Source organism: Lathamus discolor, chromosome 2 (assembly GCF_037157495.1).
Source record: "Lathamus discolor isolate bLatDis1 chromosome 2, bLatDis1.hap1, whole genome shotgun sequence".
Classification (NCBI taxonomy): Eukaryota; Metazoa; Chordata; class Aves; order Psittaciformes; family Psittacidae; genus Lathamus; species Lathamus discolor.
In genome coordinates, this window is record NC_088885.1 from 139,059,077 (window position 1) to 139,085,050 (window position 25,974).

The window sequence follows — 25,974 nt, forward strand, 5'->3', positions numbered from 1 at the left end:
CCAAGCCACGCCTGGCCTTGTGCTGCCTTTTTGGCGTGTCAGCGGCTGATTTGGTCCTGTTTCCAGGGGCAGAGCGGTGCGCAGAGTTCAGCTGGAGCTGGAAGCTTTGGCTCTGTTCGTGTTTATGCTTTGCCTTCAGCAGCAGGCTACTTTCGTCCTCTGCCGTCCTCCTCACCCGGGGTGGTAAGAAGCAGCACGCTGTGAGGCGGCCGCGCCGGGCCGGCCGTGGTGCACTGCCGATGTCATGCCCGATGGAGAGAAGTGCTCGGGAGCGGCCCCTCCGCTCTCCCCTCGGCGGCAGCGGGGCCAGCCACGCCCGGCCATCCTCTTCCACAGCTGGCAGAAGTACTGTGTGCATCAAAGACAAGTGACATAATTCAATTTGCATGCTTCATGCCAATAATGTGGCTTGGCCCAAGTGTCTCCTTTCTCTGTGGAAAAAAAAAAAAAAACAACAACCCAACAAAAAAGTCCACCTTTCTGTTTCACATTATTTTTTTTTTTTTTTTTTTTTTTTTTTTACGTAAAAGCTGGTTTTAGGCTATACACCTACATTCCCTTATCTACCTACGTAACAACTCAGCTGCCCTCACCTCACTGACTTCTCTCTGGATAAAACCTTTTAACATACTGCCACTTGCTTTTCCTGCTTTGCACATAATTACTTTCCCATAGTTGTCTTTCTTGACTCATAGCTTGGGCCTGCAGGGTGCTGGATCTCTTGTGAATGGGACCAAGTGGCATCATTCTTGCTGACAGCAGTTCAGGAGTCAAATAAGCCAATGGCTGGAAACAGGATTAAAACCAGAACAAAAGAGGCCTTGAATAATGTGAAGCAGGGTTTACTCTCCTTTGGGAAATCTGCAGGGCAGGTACCATCAACTGCAGGAGTGAGCTAGTGCTATCTGGCCATGTATTTCATGTACCTGTGCAGTGGTTGGTTGTGGAAAGAGCTGAGTCAGGGATGTAGATTCAGCCTCTGTCAATCAAAAGCAATTCCATTTGAGAGGTTGGAGAGGCTGTCTTTGGAGTCCTGTGAACATCTGAGACAGATGTTGCCAAACGTGGCGAAATTTGAGGGTGTTTCTGCCTTTCAGAAAACTGCAGCTGTTTGTAAATGCTGTAGAAAGTTGCAGCTTTGGGAATAGCGAGGAGAGGAGGGTTTTGGAGTTGGACAGTTCATGGTAGTCTGCGGTGGCACTTGGCCAAAAGAACACTTTAAAAAACATGGCCTTGTAGCTTTTAATCTATCTAATTCAATAATTACTGAGAGAAATGAAACATCCTAATTTTTATACAAAGTTAGGTATTTGTAGGGTGATATTTTACTTCTGTATTGCCATCTGAAGTGAGAGAGGTGTGATAATGAAGTAAGTTCTGCTACAGCCAGCCCAGCAGCTCTTTAGCAGCTGAACAGTTCTGTCTTCTCTGCAGCAGTAATGTTTCCTTGGAAGCTGGTCCTTCCAAGTGTGCAAGTGTATGTTTATTCCTTCGTTCAGAGGTGAGATGAGAGAGCAGGGGATGATGAAAACCACAGGAACATCTATGAAAAGGGCATTATTTCAGGACAAAAGCCTCTCTCAGTCTCGTCCCCTCTGTAAAATGGGCTAGTGAATGCTTAGGCAACTGTTCCCTGGGTGAAGACATGGCTGACTGCCTCCCTTTGTCAGAAACCTTTTTCTTCCAAAATCTTAGAAAAGGAGCTGTCATGATAAGTATCACCAGTTCCATTTTTCTGTTGTGTTTTTACATAGAAAGCATTACATACTAAACAGCTCCATCTGTGGGCTGATGCACCTGCACACAACGCCTGATAGAGGTGTGGGCTAATAGCTTTGAGGGAGGTTGTGTAAACTGCTGTGAACAGACATCTCAGAATAGCCCATTTCCAAAATAGGATTGTTTCGCCTGGATGAATCATACTGTATAGCATGTTATCCTACATTGGTAAGCAGATATACATATACATTTTTTACTAGAAGGACTACATACATGTAAAGTTGCACAAATTTAAGTCAAGAATATCTGATTCTATTCTGTTTGGCAGGAGTGTGGGCTAGTGATGGAGTCTCTTGCTTCAGGATAAGCAAACAGTAGAGGCAGAATTGTCAACCACTTATGTGTCCATTTGGCCAAAAAGGTAGCTTTTGACCATGGAGACTGGTAATTAATGCCAGTATGAGTTGTTGCAAACCTTCATCATCCCATTTCATCAGTGGCTGTCTTTTATTGATGGCTGAAATATGGATGAACTATGACCTGTATTTTGAACCCAGCTCCTAACCCACTGAAGTTCAAAGCAGCTGGAGGAGACTCCCATTTTTTGTGTGTCTGGCAGGATCAGTAAGCAAAATGTTATCAAATGAAAGGCACAAACAGGGTGAGGAGCTCCAGCATACTGGGCAAGGATGAGGGGATGCAGTGGCTCTAGAAGGAGGGGAGTGCTTTCTCTCCACTTCTGCCTTCTTTCCATTCCTTTAATTCCAGGTTATTGCTTGCTGGCCTCTAGAGAAGATTTGCAGCATCACTAACTGCTCTCTGCCTGAAACCTTTTTGGAAAGGAGGATGCGTGGCTCAAATCTATTCCAGTGCTGAAAGTGCATCCATCACACAAGCACAGGTGGCTTGTTAGAATCCATCACACAAGCTTCTATGGCCATGGCAAGACTGTGGGATAGAGTGTGACAGAGAAAGCAAAGGATCTCTGGAGAAGGACAAGGCAATCCTGCTCTCTCACAGGGAGAGGAGTAATATGTAAACATTCTGCACTTCCAAAGAGCAGGAAGTTAGAAATGTTGCCCCCGTAGGTGACCATGCTGCTACCTTTTGGTTTTTTTCTTCAGGCAGGCAGTACCTGTAGGAGTGAGCATGAGCTTACTACAGGATGTGTTTTCTGGCAGCTGTTCCCTATATAGTGCTCTGAGAAGGGAAAGACACCTTTACGTACAGGTGCTTTCAAATAATCTCATGGGTAGTCCAGTTATGTGTTTGCAAGGATTATAACGGTAGTCACATGCTTAAATCACAAAGCATTTCATAAAGGAAGTGATACATTATCCCCATTTGAGGTGCATCACTTGTGTTTGTACTGGTCACCAAAACATGCCCAGGCTCACTGTTGAGCACTGAGGCTGACTGGCACGGAGCAGCCTGTGCTCCCTGCATTCCCTCCAAAGCAGAGTGATTGATTGCCTTCTGTGTGGCTTCTGGGGATGGTGGTGGGTTGTGCTGACTCCTGAGCTGTGTGGGGAATTGTCTGGGACACTGCCAGTTGGCTTCAATGAAACTGATGCTAAGGATTATGTCAACAGTTTTATAGAGGGTTGAATTCCAGTGGCCTGGAACATGCCCCAGTAGGGTTTAATTTATTTGATAGACTTAATCAGAGAAAGACTAAGTGCTTTTCCCAAGGTCACATAGTATGTTTTGAGCCTTAATCTTGGGCGATCCCTTGAAAGATATAGTTCCCTGGGCTACAGTACACTATATATTCCACAGATTTTGTGTATATGCCTAGGCTTTAATATAGATGCTGTCACATGGAAAGGTGCTTTTCCTGTTCTTTCCTGAGTCTTCTCTCAGCTTGTAAATACACAGCAAGCAAAATAAACTCCTGGGATTGAAAGCAGCAGAATTATACCAAGGCTAAATTAGTTGTAATATGAACCACTTTTTAGAAAAAAGGGGTTTGCTGCACTCTTCTGGGGCAGTTTATATACCTTTGTCTTCAAGATCTAAGCTCCAAAGCTTAGAGCATGAAACATCATGTGAAGCACACTGGAAGAGTGACAGTATTTGTCTATGTTTTGCTTGGGTTTATTTAAAATTCATTTCATGCCATGTCTAATTCCTATCCAAAAAACCCCAAAGCGCTTTATTGGTAGTGTGACGTAAAGCTCTTTGGGTATCTATTTTAATAGCAACTTCCAGTGAGAGTCAGAGTGCTTTAAACTGGGTTTTGGTGAAGTGTAGGTGCCTTACCTCCAGAAAGCAATCCAAAATACCATCTCACAGCACAGCCTTAATCTAAAGTACCTGTATTCCCTAGTTTCCTAGGCATGCAGGAAATGAAGGGAATGCACCGAGAAAGTAAGCACACATAAACTCCCTCAGAATCTAAACTAGTATGAAGAAACCTGAAATCCACCAGTTTCCAGCCTGGTTTTGCCTGTATGCGTATCTCTGAGTTCACCACAAAGCACTGTAGCTGTGCTGTGATGTGACCCTTTTTGGTGGCACTGCTGCTTGCCGTTGGGAATAAGCATAGTGGCTGGCAATCTTGCTCAGCGTTGGGAAGCACCTGGATCCAATGTTCTTTTCAGCCTGAAGGCATTCAAACCCACAGTTTTCATTATGATTTGTATTCTCTAACCACCAGGACTGGGGGTGGCAAAAGCAGAGCTGGGCTCAGACAGGGAAGCAGATCTGGAGCAGGAAGAGAAAAAGCCTGAGAGTATAGGTGGGTGGGTGGAGGAAAACCTGGATTATGATCATGCTGAGGAAGGGGAGCTGAGAGGTAGTCTTCTATTTTGTGAGTAAGTGCTCTCCAGTCACTGAATTGGCACGTAATGGGTTGACGGTCTTCTCTGCCTTCTCCTTGGCTGTTTTGGGAAAAGTAGTGCTCAGCTCAACCAAGTGTCTGCTTTAGGAGAAGACTCTGAATTTCAAGAGGGCAAAGTACGAAAAAGAAGGAGGAGAGGGTCAGGATCTCAAGCTGTGCCTTGTAATCCTTGCTCAGTGCATGGGAGCATGGCATCACCTGTGGAGATGCCCTGTTCCCTCCGCTGACTCTGTGAGAGCCCCACCAGACTGATGCTGCCAGTTACTGTGGTGGCCCTGGGAACACATGCTTTAGGGGATGTACTGCCTGTGGTGGGAGCTGAATGGTGACTTCTCAACCTTTCCCCATGCCCCTGTCCTGCTGTGCGGTCTTCTCATGATGGCAGAGGTGCAGAGTCAGGGCCTGTCTTTACAGGACATCATTGTCACCCAGCAGGAACAGGGGCCTGGACTCTAGTTGTGCCCTGAAGGTTTTTATGAGCTACTGTGGTAATATTTATTGTATTTCTACAGCACCAAGCGAGGAGCATGCTGCTTTCCAAGTCATACGTAGTGGTGGTTCAGCTGAGATCTTCATCTTACAACTGACCCCATGGAGAACAGAAACCTCCTGTATGTTCTGATATTACCCCATCAGGCAGCTGTTGACACTCTCTCCTGACACAGGTCGGAGGTCTGGAGTTAGTTTAATTTTAATTAATGGTGTAGACTTTGTGTAATTACTGGAAAAATTAATGAATGTCTTGAGACATTATGTTGTTTTCTGACTTTATTTGCCTTCCCCCTTCCTCAGGCAAGCATGTACATGCTCACACAAATGCCCAGATCCAGGTCCTCAAATGAGCCTCAGTAGGCTGTACCTCACTTGCTGTGTCCAGGTTTGAGCTGAAGAAATCCTGGAGGATACCAGTTCCACCTAAATCTCTCTACCAAGTCCTTAGAGCAGAGGAGAACACACAATACCTGAGGGTGAGCTCCCTGCGGGTGCTCCAGAAAAATGTGACTAAATTTTTTTGGTCGTGACTTGTGCCCTTGTATATGTTGGGACAGTGCTCAAGTCCGTACATGCTCTATCCTGATGTAAGTTACAGGGAGGCTCTAACAGAAGCGACAGATTTGCGTTTATGTGTTTGGTGCTGCTGCAAGTTGGTTCATTTATCATGCTTATTCTGGTATCCATCCTTTTAACTGGGTGTTAAAAGGCAAGCAAGATAGATTAAACTGGAAATTATTGAAGGGTGATTTGCTGATCTTAAAGTAAAATAATAATCATATGTTTGGTGGTTCTGATGGCAAGGACTTCATTTTTGTCTCTTGTTTCTCTGATATCAGTTCTGTCAGCATCCTGGATTCTGTGTTTCAGCTGTGGGTGTGTTACTGCAAGGGTGCATAGGATGGTTGGGACACTTGGTCTTTGTATTGGTTTAGGTGTGCAAACTGCAGCTTAGCGTAAGATAAAAACGTTGGTAGAACAAGTGAAAAATGGCAATTATTTTCTTCTGCAGAGGAGCACTCTCCCTGGAGGGCTTTTTGCATTCAGTAATTCAGTTTCATGGGTTTTACTTGAAATTATCTTTCATAAATCTCAGGCTTATGCTTCTGGCTAGTTTGTGCTTGATAAATCATTGAATGAATCCATCAGGAGCATAGTGCCACATTAAGAAAAAAGGTCTGGAGAGAGCTAAGAGACAGCTGTGTGACAGCTGGAGTAACAACTTACAGCATGCACAAGAATGGAGAACGATCATTAAACTCCCATGCAGGGGGCACAGGAGCCCACAGCTTCAGAGTGCTGTTGAGTCCTCAGTCCGTGCACATCAGCTGAACCCAAATAATCCTTTGCCCCAACCACACCGAGTATCTTCCAACCACGCTGATGCCAGCAGCCAGGGCCTGTTTGCTACCCTTGCTTATGAATGTGTGAAAAACTGCTGCTGGTGGATCCCTGCATGTGCAGTTTGAGTTCCTTGCTACTGCCTAGCCCAATCCCACTCTAATGTCCAGGTGGGGTCTTAGTGAGAAGCTGTCTCTAAACCTGTAGGGATTCAGATTCCCTTTGCTTTTTGTCTTGCTGTGGATGAAATTGCTTAGTCGTTAAAAACAAAGCGCTTGTGGTATCTGAAGATACGGAACAAGTCTACAGTGCAAGTATAGCCAGTCCTGCTGCAGGGTAGATGATGGGATAGCTGATTTCCTGAGGTTTCTGCCAGCTCTTTCTTGGTGGCCTTTTGGTCAGATAGGAAATCACATCTAGGGGAAAAACACTGTTCTGTGGTTAACATAATGATAGACAGAAGGATGCTAGTTCATCCAGCAAAGCTTAGGAGAAGTATCCCAGATGCAGCTTGCAGCAGCCAGAGATTAGGGCCTAGCTGGTTCAATTAATGAAATTATGCCAGCTGAGAATCTGGTCATAAATGTTCCATCTGTATTAAGTCCTTGGGGAAGGGCATGTTCTCTCATCGAACAGTGGAACACTCAAGCCAGAGTGATCTGTTTGGCCTCAGACTGCAGCCGTGTTTTCTTCTCTAGAGGCGTTTTCTCCACATGCTGGATTCCATTTTTCAGTCATTTTGAATTAAAACATGTTTGGTCCATTACACCAAATCCTGGCCTGGGAGAAACTCCTACTGCTGCGGTCAGGACAGACTGCAGATCACCAGCTGAAATGAAGGCCACAAGTTAAAGCCTAGCATCCATAGTGACCATGATGTAACACCAGCCTTCTTACAGAGGTAAGATCTGGCCATAAAACTCTTTGTTACACAGGAAGGCAGCCGGACAGCTTGCCAGGGCAAGGCCAGAGGCAGGTGGATCGGGACTTTGGACACTCCACACTGTTTTCCATCCTTTTTCAATCCACCCAGGCTGACATACATAAACACAAGTTTTGTGAGAACTTTATTCTCAGCTGTTTTCTCTTTGCAAGGTCATTCCCAGCATATTAACAAGGTGTTTAGCGAGTCCTTTTTTCTCTGAAATGCCAAGCTGTGAAAATGTTGAGTAAAACACAACTGTTTTTTGCTGCCATATGCGGTGTCTTCTGGGGCAAGATGCTTTTACAGATCTAGCACCTAGGAGTCATAGTTTATATGCAGCGACTAAGTCCTAGTTGCCGAGGGACTAGAACTAATTGAAATGAAGTGAGGGAGCTCTCAAGATATTTTAGATGAACCTTTATAGAGATGAATGCATATTTATGTTCTTTTTCTAAAAGTCATAGTCAGAATGTCAGCCGTTTGGGGACTGTTCATTGTTTCATTTAAAAGCTGGTAAGCTGAGGTGGATTTCAGTGCAGTTGTTTAAAGATAAATGTTGTTAAAGAAACCCTGAGCCAGTTGTTTTGTTATAAGCTCTCCTAGTATTATTGTCCCACCTTATTTGAAGTCTGTATGTTCTGCCTCGTTATGGTTTGACATTATCTGAAGAGAACACCATAAGTGATGTATTGGCTCTAGTTAACAAACTGCAACAGAAGAAACAGTATTTGGGGAAAATCACTTTTATATTTCTTTATCACTTGGCCAGGAGGGAGCCAGTGCATTAATTTCACAGCAGGAAGGAAGGTATTCTCAACATGTTTTAAGTTTGCTTTCTAAATAAAAGGTTTACAATTATCCGATATCAAAAGCGCTCAAAGGTTCTACTCTCTTTTGTAGTAGTTGTCAAGCTCATAAAAAGATTAAACGAGAATTGTTGGGGTTTTTTGTTATTGTTGTTCACTGAATGTTAGAAGGGTTTGCACTCATAGAAAGTCCTGTCAGTTTAGGAAACAGCAGCTGGATAAATACACATGGAGTGGTTTTGAAGGACTAAGCAGTCTTAAACTGCCCTTCCCAGGCATATTGGGTTCCACTCTACGCCCCTGGGAAAGGGTATTGCGATCAACAGAATACACACATAGCTTGAGACTAAGAAATGTACAATATGTGGGCTGGAGAATGTCTCCTGTGAAGGCAGGCTGAAAGCGCTGGGCCTGTTCAGCCTGGGGAAGAGAAGGCTCCTGGGGAGACCTTAGAACAGCCTTCCGGTACCTAAAGGAAGCTATAAGAAAGCTGGAGAGGGACTTTTTACAAGGGATAGGGACAAGGGGGAATGGCTTTAAACTGAAAGTGGGTAAATTTAGATTAGATATTAGGAAGAAGTACTGAAAGGGTGCTGAGACACTGGCACAGGTTGCCCAGAGAAGCTGTGGCTGCCCATGAAGGGGGGAGGGGATTTAACTGGGCCTGTTGGGGACAAGCCCAAGAGGAACATGCTAGGGATTGAAGGATGGCGGGCTAAGGAGGACTATCAATCTCTTGTTTCACTTGTGGGAAAGGATAGCTCTTTAGACCCTGTCCCGCAGGGGAAAAAGGGTACTAGGACTGGCTCCCTGAAATGCCTGTACACCAATGCACGCAGCATGGGGAATAAACAGGAGGAGTTAGAAGTCTGTGTGCGGGCTAAAGGTTATGATCTAGTGGCGATTACAGAGACATGGTGGGACAGTTCACATGACTGGAATGTGGTCATGGATGGCTATGTCCTTTTTAGGAAAGATAGGTCAGCGAAGCGAGGTGGTGGAGTGGCTCTTTACGTGAGAGAGCAACTAGAATGTATTGAGTTCTGTCCGGGGTCGGATGAGGAGCAAGTGGAATGTCTGTGGGTACGAATCAAGGGGCTGACTGGCACGGGTGATACAGTTGTGGGGGTCTATTACAGACCTCCTGATCAGGACGAAGGAGTTGATGAGGCTTTCTACAGGCAACTGGAAGTAGCCTCGCGACTACATGCCTTAGTCGTCGTGGGGGACTTTAATTACCCCGATATTTGCTGGAAGACTCACACAGCCAGTCATTCACAGTCTAGGAGGTTCCTCGAGTGCATTGATGATAATTTCTTAATGCAAATGGTGGACGTACCAACTAGGGGAGCAGCGCTCCTAGATTTAGTACTCGCCAACAAGGAGGGTTTGGTCGAAGTGGTGACGGTCAATGGCAGCCTTGGCTGCAGTGACCATGAGATGGTGGAGTTTAGGATCCTGTGTGGGAGGAATAGAATACCTAGCAAAGCCACAGTTCTGGATTTCCGAAGGGCCAACTTTGGCCTCTTCAGTCAACTGCTAAGGGAAGTCTCATGGGAAAGTGTACTAGGCGGTAAAGGGGCTCAAGATAGTTGGTTAGCATTCAAGGACCGCTTCTTCCAAGCTCAGGATCGGAGCGTCCCAATGAGTAGGAAGTCAAGTAAGGGATCTAGGAGACTGGCGTGGTTAAACAAGGAGCTGCTGGGCAAACTCAATTGGAAAAGGAGAATCTATGGATTATGGAAGGAGGGGCTGGCCGCTTGGGAGGAATATAGGACAGTTGTTAGAGGATGTAGGGAGGCAATTAGGACAGCTAAGGCCTCCTTGGAACTCAATCTTGCTAGTCGGGTTAAAGACAATAGAAAGGGCTTCTTCAAATACATAGCAAATAAAACTAAAACAAGAGGCAATATAGGCCCACTGCTGAACGAAGTGGGTACCCTGGAGACAGAGGATATAAAGAAGGCAGAGGTGCTGAATGCCTTCTTTGCCTCTGTCTTTACTCCTGCAGACTCTCCCCAAGGGCCCCGGATTTCTATAGCTCCAGAAGGAGTCAGGACAAAGGAGGAGTTTGCTTTGGTAGATGAGGATTGGGTTAGGGATCAGCTATGCAAACTGGACATCTGTAAATCGATGGGTCCGGATGGAATGCACCCACGGGTGCTGAGGGAGCTGGCGGAGGTCATTGCTAGGCCACTCTCCATCATCTTTGGTAAGTCGTGGGAAACGGGCGAGGTGCCTGAGGATTGGCGGATGGCAAAGGTCACACCAATCTATAAGAAGGGCAAGAAGGAGGACCCGGGTAATTATAGACCGGTCAGCCTTACCTCCATCCCTGGAAAGATGATGGAACAACTTATTCTTGACTCCATCACTAGGCATATCAAGGATGAGGGGGTCATTAAGAACAGCCAACATGGTTTTATGAGGGGGAAGTCATGTATGACCAACCTTATAGCCTTCTATGAAGAAGTGACTAGGTGGAGGGATGATGGTAGAGCGGTAGATGTAGTTTTTCTTGATTTCAGTAAGGCATTTGATACTGTCTCCCACAGCATCCTCATAGATAAGCTAAGGAAGTGTGGGCTTGACGATCAAGTAGTGAGGTGGATCGAGAACTGGTTGAAAGGAAGAAGGCAGAGAGTTGTGGTCAATGGCGCAGAATCTAGCTGGAGGTCTGTGACTAGTGGAGTTCCCCAGGGGTCGGTGCTGGGACCGGTGCTGTTTAATATTTTCATCAATGACCTGGATGAGGGAACTGAGTGCACCATCAGCAAGTTTGCTGATGACACAAAACTGGGAGGAGTGGCTGACACACCAGAGGACTGTGCTGCCATTCAGCGAGACCTGGACAGGCTGGAGAGTTGGGCGGGGAGAAACTTGATGAAATTTAACAAGGGCAAGTGTAGAGTCTTGCATCTGGGGAAGAACAACCCCATGTACCAGTACAGGTTGGGGGTTGACCTGCTGGAAAGTAGTGAAGGGGAAAGGGACCTGGGGGTCCTGGTGGATAGGAGGATGACCATGAGCCAGCAATGTGCTCTTGTGGCCAAGAAGGCAAATGGCATCTTAGGGTGCATTAGAAAGGGAGTGGTTAGTAGGTCAAGAGAGGTTCTCCTCCCCCTCTACTCAGCCTTGGTGAGGCCGCATCTGGAATATTGCGTCCAGTTCTGGGCCCCTCTGTTCAAGAAGGACAGGGAATTGCTTGAAGGAGTCCAGCGCAGAGCCACAAAGATGATTAAGGGAGTGGAACATCTCCCTTATGAGGAGAGGCTGAGGGAGCTGGGTCTCTTTAGCTTGCAAAAGAGGAGACTGAGGGGTGACCTCATCAATGTTTACAAATATGTGAAGGGTAGGTGTCAGGATGATGGAGCTAGGCTTTTTTCAGTGATAACCAGTGATAGGACAAGGGGCAATGGGTGTAAACTGGAACATAGGAAGTTCCACGTTAACATCAGGAAGAACTTCTTTACTGTAAGAGTGACAGAGCACTGGAACAGGTTGCCCAGGGGGGTTGTGGAGTCTCCTACACTGGAGATATTCAAGGCCCGCCTGGACAAGTTCCTGTGTGATGTACTGTAGGTTACCCTGCTCTTGCAGGGGAGTTGGACTAGATGATCTTTTTAGGTCCCTTCCAACCCTTGGGATTCTGTGATTCTGTAATGTTCAAGGCCCAGGTTGGAAGGGGCTTGAAGCAACCTTGTCTAGAGGAAGGTGTCCCTTCCCGTGGCAGGGGCTGGAACTGGATGAGCTTTAAGGTCCCTTCCAGCCTGAACCATGCTGTGATTCTGTGATTCTGTGAAAAGATGCATAGCACTGCTCCCAGGGGTCTGCTTCCTAGAGGGGACAGGGCTCCAGCAGCAGCCGGGAGGTGCCTGGAAGCAGGCTCATCGCCTTTTCTCCATATTCACGTGTCGGCAGCTGGTGGGAGAGGTGGGTACATGCAACCCAGCAGAGAGGCTGCTGCTGCCGTGTTGGGCAGCAAGGGGCACAACACTGGCGTCCATCTGCACACAAAGCCTGCCCGGCTGAGGCAGATCATAGAATCTTGTGTCTGCTGGAGAAGAGATCTTGCGCTGTACCACAAGACCTCCTTGTACCCTCCCTTCAGCATCTCTGGCTTGCTGAAGAGGGGAACAGGCTAGCAGCCAGCACAAAGCTTTCTTTTTGCAAAGAGAAAGGGCCATAGGAGACTGAGACCTGGGCTGAGCATGTGTCTGGGAAGGCTGGGCACACCTCTGCACTGTTGTGGCTGTTGGGAAACACAGGTAGTGGTGATTTCTTTCCCCTATCCCACTGCCCAGCTTGTGGGGCATATGGGGTTGGTTGGCTGGGCTGCACCCTTTGTGGAGCACCCAACCCAGGCTCCTCCAGCACGGAGGAAGCTGGAGGTGCACTGCCTGCTGGCGCCTGCATTGTGTGCGCTCCCCATGCTGCTGGTGCAGTGCATGCCTGCGTGCCCGAGGGGCACAGTGAGGAGGGGCTTCCTTGGTGAAGTTCTGCACCTCTGTGCACAGCTGGCTACACACAACTGCATCTGCCAGCTGTGTTCTCCCAAGCAAGCCACTCCCAGAGAGCTGCAGATCCTTAAACCCTGCTCCATGTCTGCAGCTCATCTGACTGCATGCACTAATCGGTTGACACTATCCTTTCCTTAAGCATCAACAAGTTGCTACAGAGCCTCCTTGCTCACCGAACCCAGCACCCATGCCACACAGGCACGCTCTTGCTTGGCATGGAGTTTGCACAAGACCTTTCCCACACTGTGTAGTTCCAAATGCAGTGTGTGGTAAGCAAACTGTACCTGTGCACCCCCACACTCCCCAGTAGCTGTGTATGTCTGCAATGGAGATGCACTGTGGAGGTTGTAATGAAGATGCAGCCATTTTCCTGGTGAAGTGATTCATCTGCAGTGATATCTTCTCCGGGACAGTGGCCAAACAGTGCACAAAATGTTAAATTTAAGTTGTGCACTGCATGAAGAGCTCTTCAACCAAGGAGTTCGTGTCCTCCTGGCCCAGCTAGAGAACAGCTTATGGAATATGAAGAAAGATAATCCTTTTAATTGTCTTTTAATAATTGCTAGCTTTTCATCTCTAAGATACTTGGCTAAGCCCCTCAGGCTCTAAGTTTCATGAGGCAACAGGTTCTATCAGGAAGGATGTGCAGTCCATGCTCCATGGGAGAGCTTCATGGGAGAGCTCATGACTCTACTTCTTGTTTTGTTCCTTCTGTTTTAGGCTGCCTGTGTGGACTACAGCAGCTGCAGTGTCACAGACACACAGCAGAGTACAGAGGGGACGTAAGCACCAGCTGCCTTCTCTTTTTATTCCTTCTCCTCTCAGATCAGATATGTGGATCAGCTGGACACAAAAACTATGCCAAAGGAAAGACAAGAGATAACTGGAAATGGGGTGAAACGCAACATGAATTTGCCTGAGGTAGATCATACCAAATTAACACGGTGTCTTTCTTTTCTAAGATAATTGACCTTTTCAGACAGGGCAGGCACAGCCAGTTTGCACTAAAAAGTTAAAATAAACCCAAGAAGTTATTTCTTATACTGGAGAAACACAAGTTTTAATTTAAAAGGAGATGGTGGCATTAACTGATGACACAGTGTTCAGTACTTCCAGTAATGGGGCACATGAGATGCTACCCACAGAAATCTTGTTGGTTTGAGTAATGAGCGATGGAGGGTAGTAATGCAAATGAGGTTAAGCATAATAGTGTAGAGCATAGGGCCTGATCTGAGAACTTCTAACTGGAAGCTCTGCCATCAGCCATATAGATGTTTTTCAGCTGGAAATAGAGGGGTGGGAGGATCTAGGCATGTATTAATCCAGGGCAGTTCAAACTCTGCTGTGATCAAGACTTGGAATACTTTGTCCTTTCCTTGCTTCATAGATTGTGGCAGTAACAGCTGTGGCTCAGGCTTTTGTGACTGCACTCTGTCATCCCTTGCACAAACAGACTTACAAGAGGACAGGCTGTCCTGAGAGCACTCCTTTTCCCCTTGACTGGGCATGACAGCTGCTCCAGCTTCTGTTGGACGCTCCTTTTTCCCCCAGTAATGAGGCAGAAACTCTAGCCAGGCACTGCAAGAAGGTAATGCATTTTCCCAGTTCCTTCTCCAGTGCACAGGGATGGAACAAGAGCTATAGGCTCTAAGCTGGCTTCTGGAAGGGTAAAGGTGTTCAGTTCTTGGGCACCCTTTGCTATGAAAACAACCATTTACCATGGGAAGTAGATGACTGGCTGAATGTGAGCGTGCTGTGCTGGAGCTGGTACACAAGCTGCATCATGCTGCGTTAGTCACAGCAGGAGCAGGAGCCACTGATACACAGGAAGCATAGTTCTAGTGCATATAGAATGTAAGGCTGACCAGCAGAGCAAGGGCAGGTTTAATGCCCCGATCCACAACTATTTTGAGTGTTTGACAAGCTGTGTTCCCTGCATTCGTAAGGGATTCGTTGAAGGTGCAGAGAAGGGCATCACAAACAAGCAGGGGGTGGAAAAGCCTATGTTGTAAGAGGAGATTCAAGAGTCAGGCTTGTTTCAGCTGGCAGGATAAGGTGAAGGGGGATGTAACTGCTGCCCATCAAAGGGTGTGAGCCTCTCAGTCTGGGCAGAGGTGAGGTAAGATCAAAGGTAAAAGACAGAGCTGACCACAGGATAAATCAAGACAGCAGATTAGCAGATATGGTGCCCCATAGACTTCTGACAGTATGTGGTGAGCAGCCTAACATGTTTTAAATGGTACTTGGCTTGTTTACGAGCATTTGTATTATGTATTTACCTATGATAACTGACATCAGGGCTCAGGGCAGAGGTCCCTTCTTGCCATGCATCTTCTAGTTCTTCATGAGCTGCTGTTATTTCCGACAGGACATGTTTTGAAGATGTGAAATGTCAAGCAATCAGTCAAAGCGTACAGCTGTCCTTGAGTCAATTTGAGAAATATTCCTCCCTTCCTGAAACACTCAAGTCTCTGGGAATAGCACAGCAGCAAAGAGGAAATGATGCATCTTCTGCTTTAGCGCCACTGAAGGAGCCACAATGGACATTGATTCATAAATCCTATCCAGTCTTCAGCCAGTGCTGTTTCCAGGGTGTGTGTGTTCATACGCAGGGCTGAGAATGACCCAGTGGATACTGGCATGCCATACCAGCAGTGACTGCATTGAAGAAGCAGGAAAAAGAACACGCTGTGTATTTTTTCATACCAATACTTGCACATGTTCGTGCTGGTGCTTCTGAAGTCTCATTTTGGCCAGTGTATGCCTGTATCCTTGCATATGTGCATGCGCGTGTATTTATGTGTATATGCATCTAAAATGAGCACAGGGGTGCGGAGGAGGTCATAGAACCATAGTATCACACAATGGTTGGGTTGGAGGGGGTGTCTAAAGTCAAAATGCCCTCGGGAGCTGGGCAGGGACACCTTTCACAAGATCAGGTTACTCAAAGCCCAGTCCAACCTGGCTTTGAACACTTAGGTGTCTAGGTTCAAATACAGGTATACTAATTTTACGTGTCTACAGTATAGGACATTATAGTTTCAAAGATGATCTTGCTTCCCCTTCTGGAGAGACCACTGGGAAGATACTGTTGTAGTTAAATTGCAGACAGCAGTACAATGAAGCCCAAGGGACATTCCCGTGCTCCCTTGGCCGTGTCCCGTATGATACCAGGATGGCCCATAGTTCCATTCCATTTCAAACAGGTGATCCAGAAGTGTGACAGAAATCAATATCCAAAGACCAGAGTAGGAGGGGATGTTACAATAGGAGAAATCCTGCATGACTGTATCCTTGCAGGTATTAGTAAGACCCAGCTTGCAAGCGAACCTGTCAAATCCCCAGTTCCAATGACACATGATTACACCAGCAATGTGCTCCATTGTTTTATATGGGGAGCATGCTTAGGCTGCACCCATACCCAGCAATTTAATTATATCAGCAGAACTGTTGTAGATGGACAACAACAAAGTAGAGATCCTTCTTCCAAGAGCTGGCTTCAGTTTTCCCACCCCCTTCTACACAACTGGGAATATTCCCATTGCTCTGGTCGAGCTGCTTGCACAGCTGCTGGGTCCACCTCTGTGAGCTCCTGGGTCTCTCCATGGTGTGCCAAGATGAAGATGAATTATAACCAGAGACACTTGCCTTGGTGATGTTAATTCAGATTTAATGTTCATGAGCTTTCAGACCTGGTGAAGCTAGAAAGCTTCCGCAATTAACAAAACAGAGTCATGTAATAGATATAAACTGTTTGCTTATGTATATTCAATCCTTTTTCTAAGATGGATGTGCCTGGTATTGGTCACTAAATCCTTCTGGAATAAACATGGTTTAGTGTGAGGTGTCCCTGCCCATGGCAGGGGTGTTGGAGTTTGAAGATCTTAAGGTCCTTTCCAACCCTGACTATTCTATGATTCTATGCCTGAAATTCTTCCTTCATAATGCTATTTTTGGTTAGTTATCCCTTGTCAAATGTGTGGCGTTTGGTTTGAAGTGGTTTATCCAAGATGTTGGATTTTGTCTGATTTTAAAAAAGAAAATTGTTAAATTGGATTATTGAAGTATTTGTCAAAATCCCAGAGATGAGCGCATCTTTTCTGGCCCTGGGGAACCTGCGGGGACTAGTATTGGTGGGGAGAAAAGTGAAAAAGGGTAAGAAACCACATTTGCATAAATCACATTAAAAAATTGCTCACATTTATTCAATTTTGGAAAAAGCAAAGTAAGTAACTTCCCCACACACACACTTCCCCACCCTTTCTTGGTAGCACCTGAACTTTTCTGGCTGAAGATATAAGCCCCAGATAAGTAGAAAGTGAATGAAAGTGCCTGAGGCAGCATAGGAAAATTGGAGCCATAGGAGAAAGAGGCAGAGGCTGTCAGGGTGCAAGGAGCGGTGCAGGAGGAAGCATGGAGCAGCCGCTAATGAGAGGGTGCTAGCAGCACCCCTTACCGTGCACACACATCTGGGTGCGTGCACGTGAGCTCAGCTGTGCGTGCATGAGCACCGCTCGCGTGTCCTCTCGTGAGAAGTGGGGATTAGCCCAGACCGGGCGGACCTCAGCAATATTGTGCACATAGCTTAAGTATTTCCCAGTGTTTCACAGAGTCTGTCAGCTGGAAAGAGCATTTCCAGCTAATGGAAGCTTGCTACACACATAAATCTGTGACTCCTTCCTATGAGATTCTACCTAAGAAGCACTGAAAGCTGCCAAGTGAAGAGAGAAAAGATACGCTGAGAGACACTTGCTGACCTTTCTGAAACCCTCCTCGTGGAACAGGAGCTGTACAAGGCAGCAGTGCATAGCTCAGGGCTTTATTATTTAAGTTCACCAGGACACAGTTTGATAACTTCAATGCCCAGTTCCTTCTAGCACATATTAAAACCCTTCTCCGCAGAGGCTCAGTGAAATACAGTACTATTCATCTCCTTTTTCTGCTGCTGGAGGTCTTCCTCCATATAACTCCTACGCAGATGCAGAGAATATTTACAAGCAACCTCTCTCACACGTCTCAGTGCATGCAGAACACTCATTTAGCGTAGGAGGTTTCTATTTTTGCCATAGTAGGCCCCCAAAAACTTTGCTCTAGCTCACACCACATCATAGTTTTTATGTGTTGTGGCTAGTCTGGAATGATAACTGGGATGCAACAGTGCACAATGGCTTCAGACTTCACATGCCAAAGGACTAAAAGGAACTGTCTGCTTTTTCTCCTGATTCTCCCGTGGAGGCTTCAAGTAGCACCATAACAGGACAACTGCTGGATGAGAAGGGTCTGTTTAGTTGTACCCTGCCTCTCACACCACCAGGGCCTTTCACCTCAGAGCTGACTGTGGGAACAGCGTGGCCATACACGTAATTTCTTCACACCCCAACAAGCAAGTGGGGAGCTTTAACTACTAAGCCTGGGAGTGCATTTGCTGAGGAGGGGTTTCAGTGCATGAGACATTAAACTTCTATTCAAGAATATTCAGCAATATTTTGTGTCTGAACCATAGATTGCCAAAAACCCTTAGGCAATTTGCTTTTGCTGTCTCAGTTTCCCATTTGTAAAACTCCATCTTACTGGGTCACTGGGGCATACTGGGATAGCGTAGTGATGGTGCCCACATAGCTTCCGTAGAACTGTTAGGATGCCAAGAGGAAACGCCACATTACATCCCCTGCTAGGACTTGGTGTGACAGGCAGGAGGACCCAGAGCGTGTCCTGCCGTGTTTGCCGACTGCGATTTCTTGGATTTATAGCTCCATCAGCATGGGCTTAGGTGACAGATTTGGCCTCACTCCTATGTATATACATGCTTTCAGTAGAACTCCCAGCAGTTAGGTGGAAATTTATCTTTCCATGCCCAGTGCAGTCTGGGCCTCTTCACAGAAGTGACCAGTTACTGCCTGTGTAGCTGCTCCTCCCATGGGAAGTGTGTGCAGATTCACTCATGCTTTACATAGGCCACCAAATTAGTGTCAAATGTGATGATTTACGGTCGCTGCTCAGCCAGCATTAACTCCTTGAGTGGATGAGTGACCTTGAGTTAGTGGATTTTGGACTCTTTTGCCAATTCCTTGACCTGTCCCCCAGATAAAGTTTATGGTGAGTATCTGTCTTACCCAATCCACAGGCAGGAAGATTGTTTAGCTAACTAACTGCAATATATTCTCCACACTTTTTTCAATGCTTGACTGAAGTAAAATATGACCTTAAAAGCATCAGTAAATACTGCAGCTTTCATGTAAACACATCAGATATGCATCTGCTATTTCTTTGTTCTTTACTGATAATAGAGAAGTTGTAGAAGGCAGGCATGTGCATACCTTCCACTGTGTGGGCTTCTTTCCATCCCTTCAGCAGCAGCCTTTTCCTACCAAGAAGTCCTTCAGGGAGCTTCCTGTGTAGGAAGAGGACGGGGCAAAGGGGTCTGGAGAAGCTGGGTGCTACTCTTGGTTTTGCCAGGAATCTGTCCCCTTTATGGATGTCTTGTGAACAGGTCATACCTCATACTATGTGCTGTGTGCCTTCAGAGGCCTGTAGCAGTGTTTACAGGTAGGACTGCCCTCAGAGCAGTCACTGCCATGTAAGGATGCTAAAGTGTGCTGCCTCACAGCAGAGAGTTTGCGTTCAGTCACCCAAACTAAGCAAGATGCTGGCTGCTCAAGACTGTGGTGCTCTTCAAGCAGAAGTCCTTTCGTGCAGAGAGCATGGGTGGTGAGGCTAAAATTCCTTTCCCTCCTGTCTTCTTTGCCCATGGTATTGCACGGATTCCACTGACCCCTGCACAGCCTGAATGTTCTGAACTTGCCTCCTCATAGCCCTGCCTTAGGATTTTGCAGGATGCCGGACATGCAGGTGAGATCTTCTATAGCAGGCTCCCAAAGCCTGTCTGGGAACAGCAGTCCACTGCTAAAGAAGTGCTGTGTAATCATACACTTGTAATACAGCGTAGGCAAAAGAAAAGGTTACATTCCTCAGTAAAATAAGCCCTACCATAAACAATGCCAAAAGTCACTATATATAAAAGTCTCTATATATCTGAAAACCCTGAGTTCATCTAGGGAAAAGGCCAAAGGCCACCAAGTCCAACACCTTGCATCCATAGAAACTACAACGAGTGCAAAATTCAATACTACGTGCTGGTCCCAAGGTAGTCATTGCACTTTGAAGGAAGCAGGATAAACATGGTGTTCTGCAGGATAATCCCAAATGTGTCAGTGGAATGTTAGCCAAAGGCTCTGCATCCCTGAGAAATGGTGGGGTAGGAGGTACAAGGATTAGGCAAACAATCCCAAGCTGGTACTTCATATATCTTTTAAATTTTACCCTAGAACGAAGCACTAGATCGACGGTGGCTTCAGCTGTTGGTAAATCAGTGTCTAACACCACCAAAGGTCACACCTTCAGGCAGGCCATATGGCTGAGAGAACAAGTGGGCAGCCTTCACTGAACCACAGTAGGGTTTGTCCTCCAGGTGCCACATGGATGCACAACCACGGCGGTCCTGATCCTCAGCAGCTCAAGGTCCAGCCTCAGTTCATGACCTAGCAGCCAATGCAGAGTGCTATGGAGTGGCATAACAAAAACACTGGCTGTGGAGAGTGCATCCATGAATGTGAAACTCAAACAACCTCTTGACCCACAATCCACCTAAGGTTCAATCCACTCCACTCGATCAGATAGAAACCGCTCACAGCTATGCAAATAGTCCATCCTACCTGTCTTGTTGGCCTTCCCTCCGCCTGGCCCAATTAGTGTGGTGAGTAAATAGAACAATGAGGTCAAATACAGGGCTAGATTTTCCTGGAAATGGCTCCAGCTATGGCCAGGCTGCTCGATAGTGTGGTATCCAGAGATCCTGCTCTGGGAGCAATAGCTGCAGCATCCAACCATCCAGAGGGTGGATGATCCAGAGCAGGATGACAGTCACCAGCCCCTGCGACTTTGGGGGCTAAATAAAATACCATCTGTATGCGCTGATCTGCAGAACACCCAGTGTTTCCCCTGCGCGAGCTCTGGACTTGTGCTCACGCATTCCTGTGCTTCAGATGCATTTCCAGGGCAAATTACAACAGCCTCTGACATGGAAGGGGCTTTTCAGCACCCCATCAGATGCCAGGTGATTTTTTTCTGCAGCGTTAAGTCAAGGCGATCTGGAAGGGAGGCAGGCAAGCCCGGTCAGGTTCTCACATACTCTCTCCATGGTATGAAGCCAAACTGTGAAGTTTTCCAAGTATTTTAATGAGCGTGTTTCAGACTTTTTTATTAACTTTTAATGCCTCTTTCTTTTGGCAGTTCCAACTGCTATGCTACAGGAAAGGCCAAGCCACCCTCCAGTGCTGTTCCAGATAAATAGGACTTAACCACAAATTAACACTTATCTCTTGTACTGCTTCTGAAGTTGAAGGCTCCGTGATCTGTCTGAGAATTGTTGTCTGCAGTTTCAGGTTGATTTTGCTCTGTGAAGCCCCAGCTGGCTGAGCTCTAGCAGAAAGTGCTCCTTCCTCAATGCCTGGGTGTCCACTGGCAACTTCGAGAGAGATGCAGGAGCTGCAGCATCATTTGTTGGGCTTGCTTGCAGGGATCTGGGGGACAGACTCACTTTTAGGACATGGAGTTGCACGGCAGGATGGGGTGGAAAAGGGGCTCATCAGAGGAGCAGCTTAGAGGATGGGAGAGAGACATTGAGGGTCTGTCCTGCTCTGAGCCCTCTGCACGTGCTGTTGTTGTGGACCTGGAGGAAAGTGATGCTGAAGGTGTTGCATCCCCAGGCCTCTGCTTGGTTTCTGAATAACCCTCTTTTCCTCGCTCTGCCAGTTTGCTTTGGGACTAAGAGGTAGGAGAAGGATTCAGCAGCTCTGAAGGTGGAAGGTGTCCATAAAAAGCTGTCTTGCTTCTTTCAGAAATTTGTTTCCACATCCCCTTTGGGGCTGAACTTCAGAATTGGGATTGCAATTTCTATTTCTCTATAAAAGAGCCTGTTCCAATCCAGGCCTTTAATTGCTCCCTTTTTACCTAGAAAGCAATAAGGATATTACATCTACCTACCCAGAATGCCTCCGAGACAGACCTCTAGACATTATTTCAGCAAGTTCTTCCAACAGAGACAGGCCGTGCTGGAACTATACACATCCTGTTGAGTCTGCTGTTACTTTGCCAAATCCAGGAGAATTCCAGTTATGAATAAACTGGACACACATGAATGCAGTTGAAATTGTCACCTATTGGCTTGACCCTATTCTCTGCTACCTGGCTTCCCCCAGCGGGATGGCACATGACCCTGGAGTTCTGCTAAGACACCTAACTGCAGTGAAGCAAAAAGGGATGTGAAGAAACAGCTTTTTCCATTACACAGTGTGTAGAGAACAACTCTGGATTTACATAGAAAAATGTAGGCATCTGAACATATGCTGTGATACAGGACAAAGGCAGTGGCACACACAGACATACAGAACATTCTGACTGTAGACAAGAAAACCCGTTTGTACTGCGCAGGTGGTTCAACACAGGCACAGGCTGCGCACAGAAGTTGTGGAGTCTCACCCTTGGGGACACTCAAACCCTGACTGGACACATCTGTGAGCAGCCTGCTCTGTCTGACCCTGAAAGAGCAAGGACTGTCTCCAGTGGTGGCTGCCAGCCTCAGCCGCACTGACTCTGATTGTGTCCCGTAAGGGCCCCGGCATTCCCCTGGTCACTGCGATCACAGATCTGACCCAGTGTGCTCCACGGTGTACCCAGTTTCCACACATGCAGAGAGGAATATAAGAGGATGCTGGTGCGTAAGTGCTTACTTGCTGTATTTTATCTTAGCGTGTGTTGTGCAGCTAGCAAAACTGTCAAAGGATTTTCCAGTGGCGTCCCTGAAAGCTTTGGAAAGGTTTGCTTTCTATATGTTCCTGGATTCTCTTGAAAAATTTGTTCTTCTTCCTGCATATTCAAAGCTCTGATAGATGATACAGATGTAGAGGTAAGTATGGATGGTCACCATGTTTGCCATTCACTTGCCATGCAAGCCTTACAGTAGTAGTTCCTTGTACTGGAAGTCATTCAACCCCACACCCTGAACATTGCACTGATGTGATCAAAGCTGACTGCAATTTTTCCCCTCTGACTTCCGGGTCTGAGGTGGAGCACCATGAGGTTGTCTCACTACCTGCCCCATGTCCTGGTATCACTGTGCTACAGTTACAACCATCCTGGCTGCAATTCTCCATGCCTCATGAAACATGCCTCTCTCCAGGCCCTATCAGCCCGATAGCTTTCTGTGTACATGATCCTCACTTTACAGCCACAGCTCAGCACCAGTCCCCATCAGTGCTGATTCACTGGCTGGATGTTGCTAGGATTCAGACATTCGCTGCTGTCTCCTTTTCCCCCTGGTATTTCAAGTCACTTTTCCAGTTACCTTTGAGTTGTACAGTTTCTATGTCACTGCATTGTTTTAGGTGAGCTCTTCCCTAGCGCTGCTCTCAGGGCACCCGCTAAGTGTGAAATCCCTTGTAGACTCCTCCAGCCACCCTGGGGCTCCTGAGCTGGCAGTGCTGCGGGCTCAGCCCCTGCTGCAGCTCCTCACTAGGGTTTCTGCAGCTCTGATGCCCATAGATTTACTGGGCTTGAGTCCTGGCTGTGCTGGCCACCGTTGTCAGTGGTTACATGGCTGCATCACTGCCCTTCCAACCTGAGCATGCTCTTGCTAAGGAGAAAGGTGATTTTGGGCAGCTCCACTGCCACACACCCTTACAAGGGGCACACTGCTGCCGGTCTTTTAAATGCACGGATGTGGCACCTGCGGATGCTTCGTCTTCATAGTCCTTTTCTCATCTGTCCTTGCACTGGCTTTTGTGTCAGCATTTCAGTTAATGTTTCAAGCAGGGGACTGCCTGAGCAAACTGCAGGGCTGTCTGGCCAGCCGCAGGCACACTGATGCAGTGGGATGGCATCCTTAGCAGGACACACAGACGAGGTCACTCTGATCCCTGTTTTATAAAATGCTGCTGCCTAATGAGAATTCATTACGACATTGATATTAGACTTTTATCCTCCAGTTAGCCACTTCTGAAATATTAGCACAGACAGAAGAAGTTGCAAAGCATTTTTGCAACACTGAGAATATAAGCTGCACCTCTTTGCTTTAAAGGAATTAAAACACTACACAGAGCGTAGAAAATGAAGTAGTAGAAACTGGAGATACATTAACTTTGTGTCACTTCATGTGAATTGATCCTGATGGGATAGCTTAGACAGAAATGACAAAATATTATCCCCTAGTTAAATATTACACCAATATTAAAACTCTTTAAAAAATTAGTCTTCTAAGGTTTTTTTCTATGATTCTATAAAAGAGGGAGACTCAGGCTGGATGTGAAGAAGAAACTCTTTACAATGAGGGTGGTAAAACACTGGCACAGGTTGCTCAGAGAGGTGGTGGGTGAGCCATCCCTGGAGACATTCAGGGCCAGGCTGGGTGTTGTTCTGGGCAACCTGGTCTAGTTGGAGGTGTCCCTGGTCATTGCAGGGGGTTGGACCAGATGACCTTTGAAGGTTCCTTCCAACCCAAACTATTCTATGAGTCTATGTCTATGTTACTTTTGTCTTTATCTTTTCATATTTCTATGGTCAGAGTTTGCTAGCTTTGTTTTTATTCGTTAATAAACCACATCTACTTTAATTAAAGCAATGCAACGCCTATTGCTTCGGTATTGTTTATGATGCCACAGTTGTATGACTCTTGCTATCTTCTTGCACCATCCGTGCTGTCATCCAGGCAAAGACCAGGGAGCTTTGTTTAGTTAAATGTCAGCTTAACATTTCTACATGTGACCCAGGGCTGGACAGGGATGGTTGTCTTTGTGATGTTACATGCAGTGTTACCATTTTTAACATAACTTAGGACTGCTTTACAAAACTCTCATGATTAACACTTGGAGTTGCAATGTAATTTGTCCAGGGTTCGAAGCCGAGAGAGCAATTGAGACAAATATGTCTTAGCAAGGTTTTCTCTTCTTGCTTAGCTCTGGTTTCTACTCAGGCCCCTCTCTCATCTTCTCTGTTTAAAAACAGTTGTCCAGCCAGAAGTTCTCAGCATGTACCACTGCTTTGCTCTGCTCTGCCAGTAACAGCCTCAGCATTCAGGCAACTCACTGAGGTACTCTTATGCTCTTCTATGTACTTCTCCAAAGTGATCTTTTAAAGAGCTTTAAGACTTTGCAGACTGACGAGATGTAGCCTTGGTTTGCCCCCAGGCTGCTCTCCCCCTTTCTCTTCCATTTTCCAGTCCCAAGGGATGTCTCTTGAACTTCGAAAAGGTTTGCTAAAGCGTCTCTAATTTCTTTCCCCTTTTCATTCAGCATGCCTGCATGCAGCATAAAACCTTTTACTGGTTTTACAGATCCCAGGCTTTTTAATAACTATTCCTGATCTTATCTCCCAGTTTCTTAATTCCTCATATTCTGCTCTCAGCAATCAGAATCTTGCTTAAGAAAATACCTGTTCTCTGGCAGCCAGAGATGCAAAGTAAGTGTTAATATTTTATTTGCCCTTTTCATTTCTCACTCACTTTTCTTTAACAGCCTTATGAAACGAAATGTCTTCCTGTCCTCCTTTGTTTGCTGTTTATGCTCTTTCAGGTGATCCAGGCTGATGTAAATATGGTGAATTACATCAGTGTCTCCCCCATCAAGTGTATTCAGCTGTGACTCCAGTGTGGTTTTGCTTCACTGCCTTCTAAATGTGCAAGCACATTAGCAGGGACTGCTTGCTCAAGTTTCCTGCCCTCGCATCCTTGCATGAAGCCAGCAATAGCTGAACACAAGCCAGGTACAGAAGTCTGGCTGTGCAGGTAATCTCTGTTCACACTAAAAGTGGATCCTTTGCGCCTCACCACTTATGAGCAGTGAATGCCCTCCGTGGAGTATGAGCACCTCCAGCTCTACTTCTGACAATGACCAGTGCTGCCGCACAGTAGCAGCACAGTGAGGAGCTTTGCTTCATTCTTCCTAATGTCCATGCGTGGATTCTGTGTTTTTGCTGCAATGCTCACTTGCTTCAGCTGTTGCTCGATCCACATTTCAGATCCCGTCAGTTGATGATTACTGGACTGTGCAATTAGAGGGTGACTGAGAGCAAATCCTGAAGTATTTGGACTTGTTTCCCAACAGGCCATGTTAAGATCAGCTCCTGGTTTAGCCTGATGCAGACAGCTTTGGACACTTGTCTTTGCTCTGGCAGATGGTACTGGAGCTGACCCCAGCTGACCAAAGGGATATTCTATGCCATACTATGTCATGCTCAGCATATAAAGTGGGGGGAATAAAAGGAAGGGGGGATGTTCAG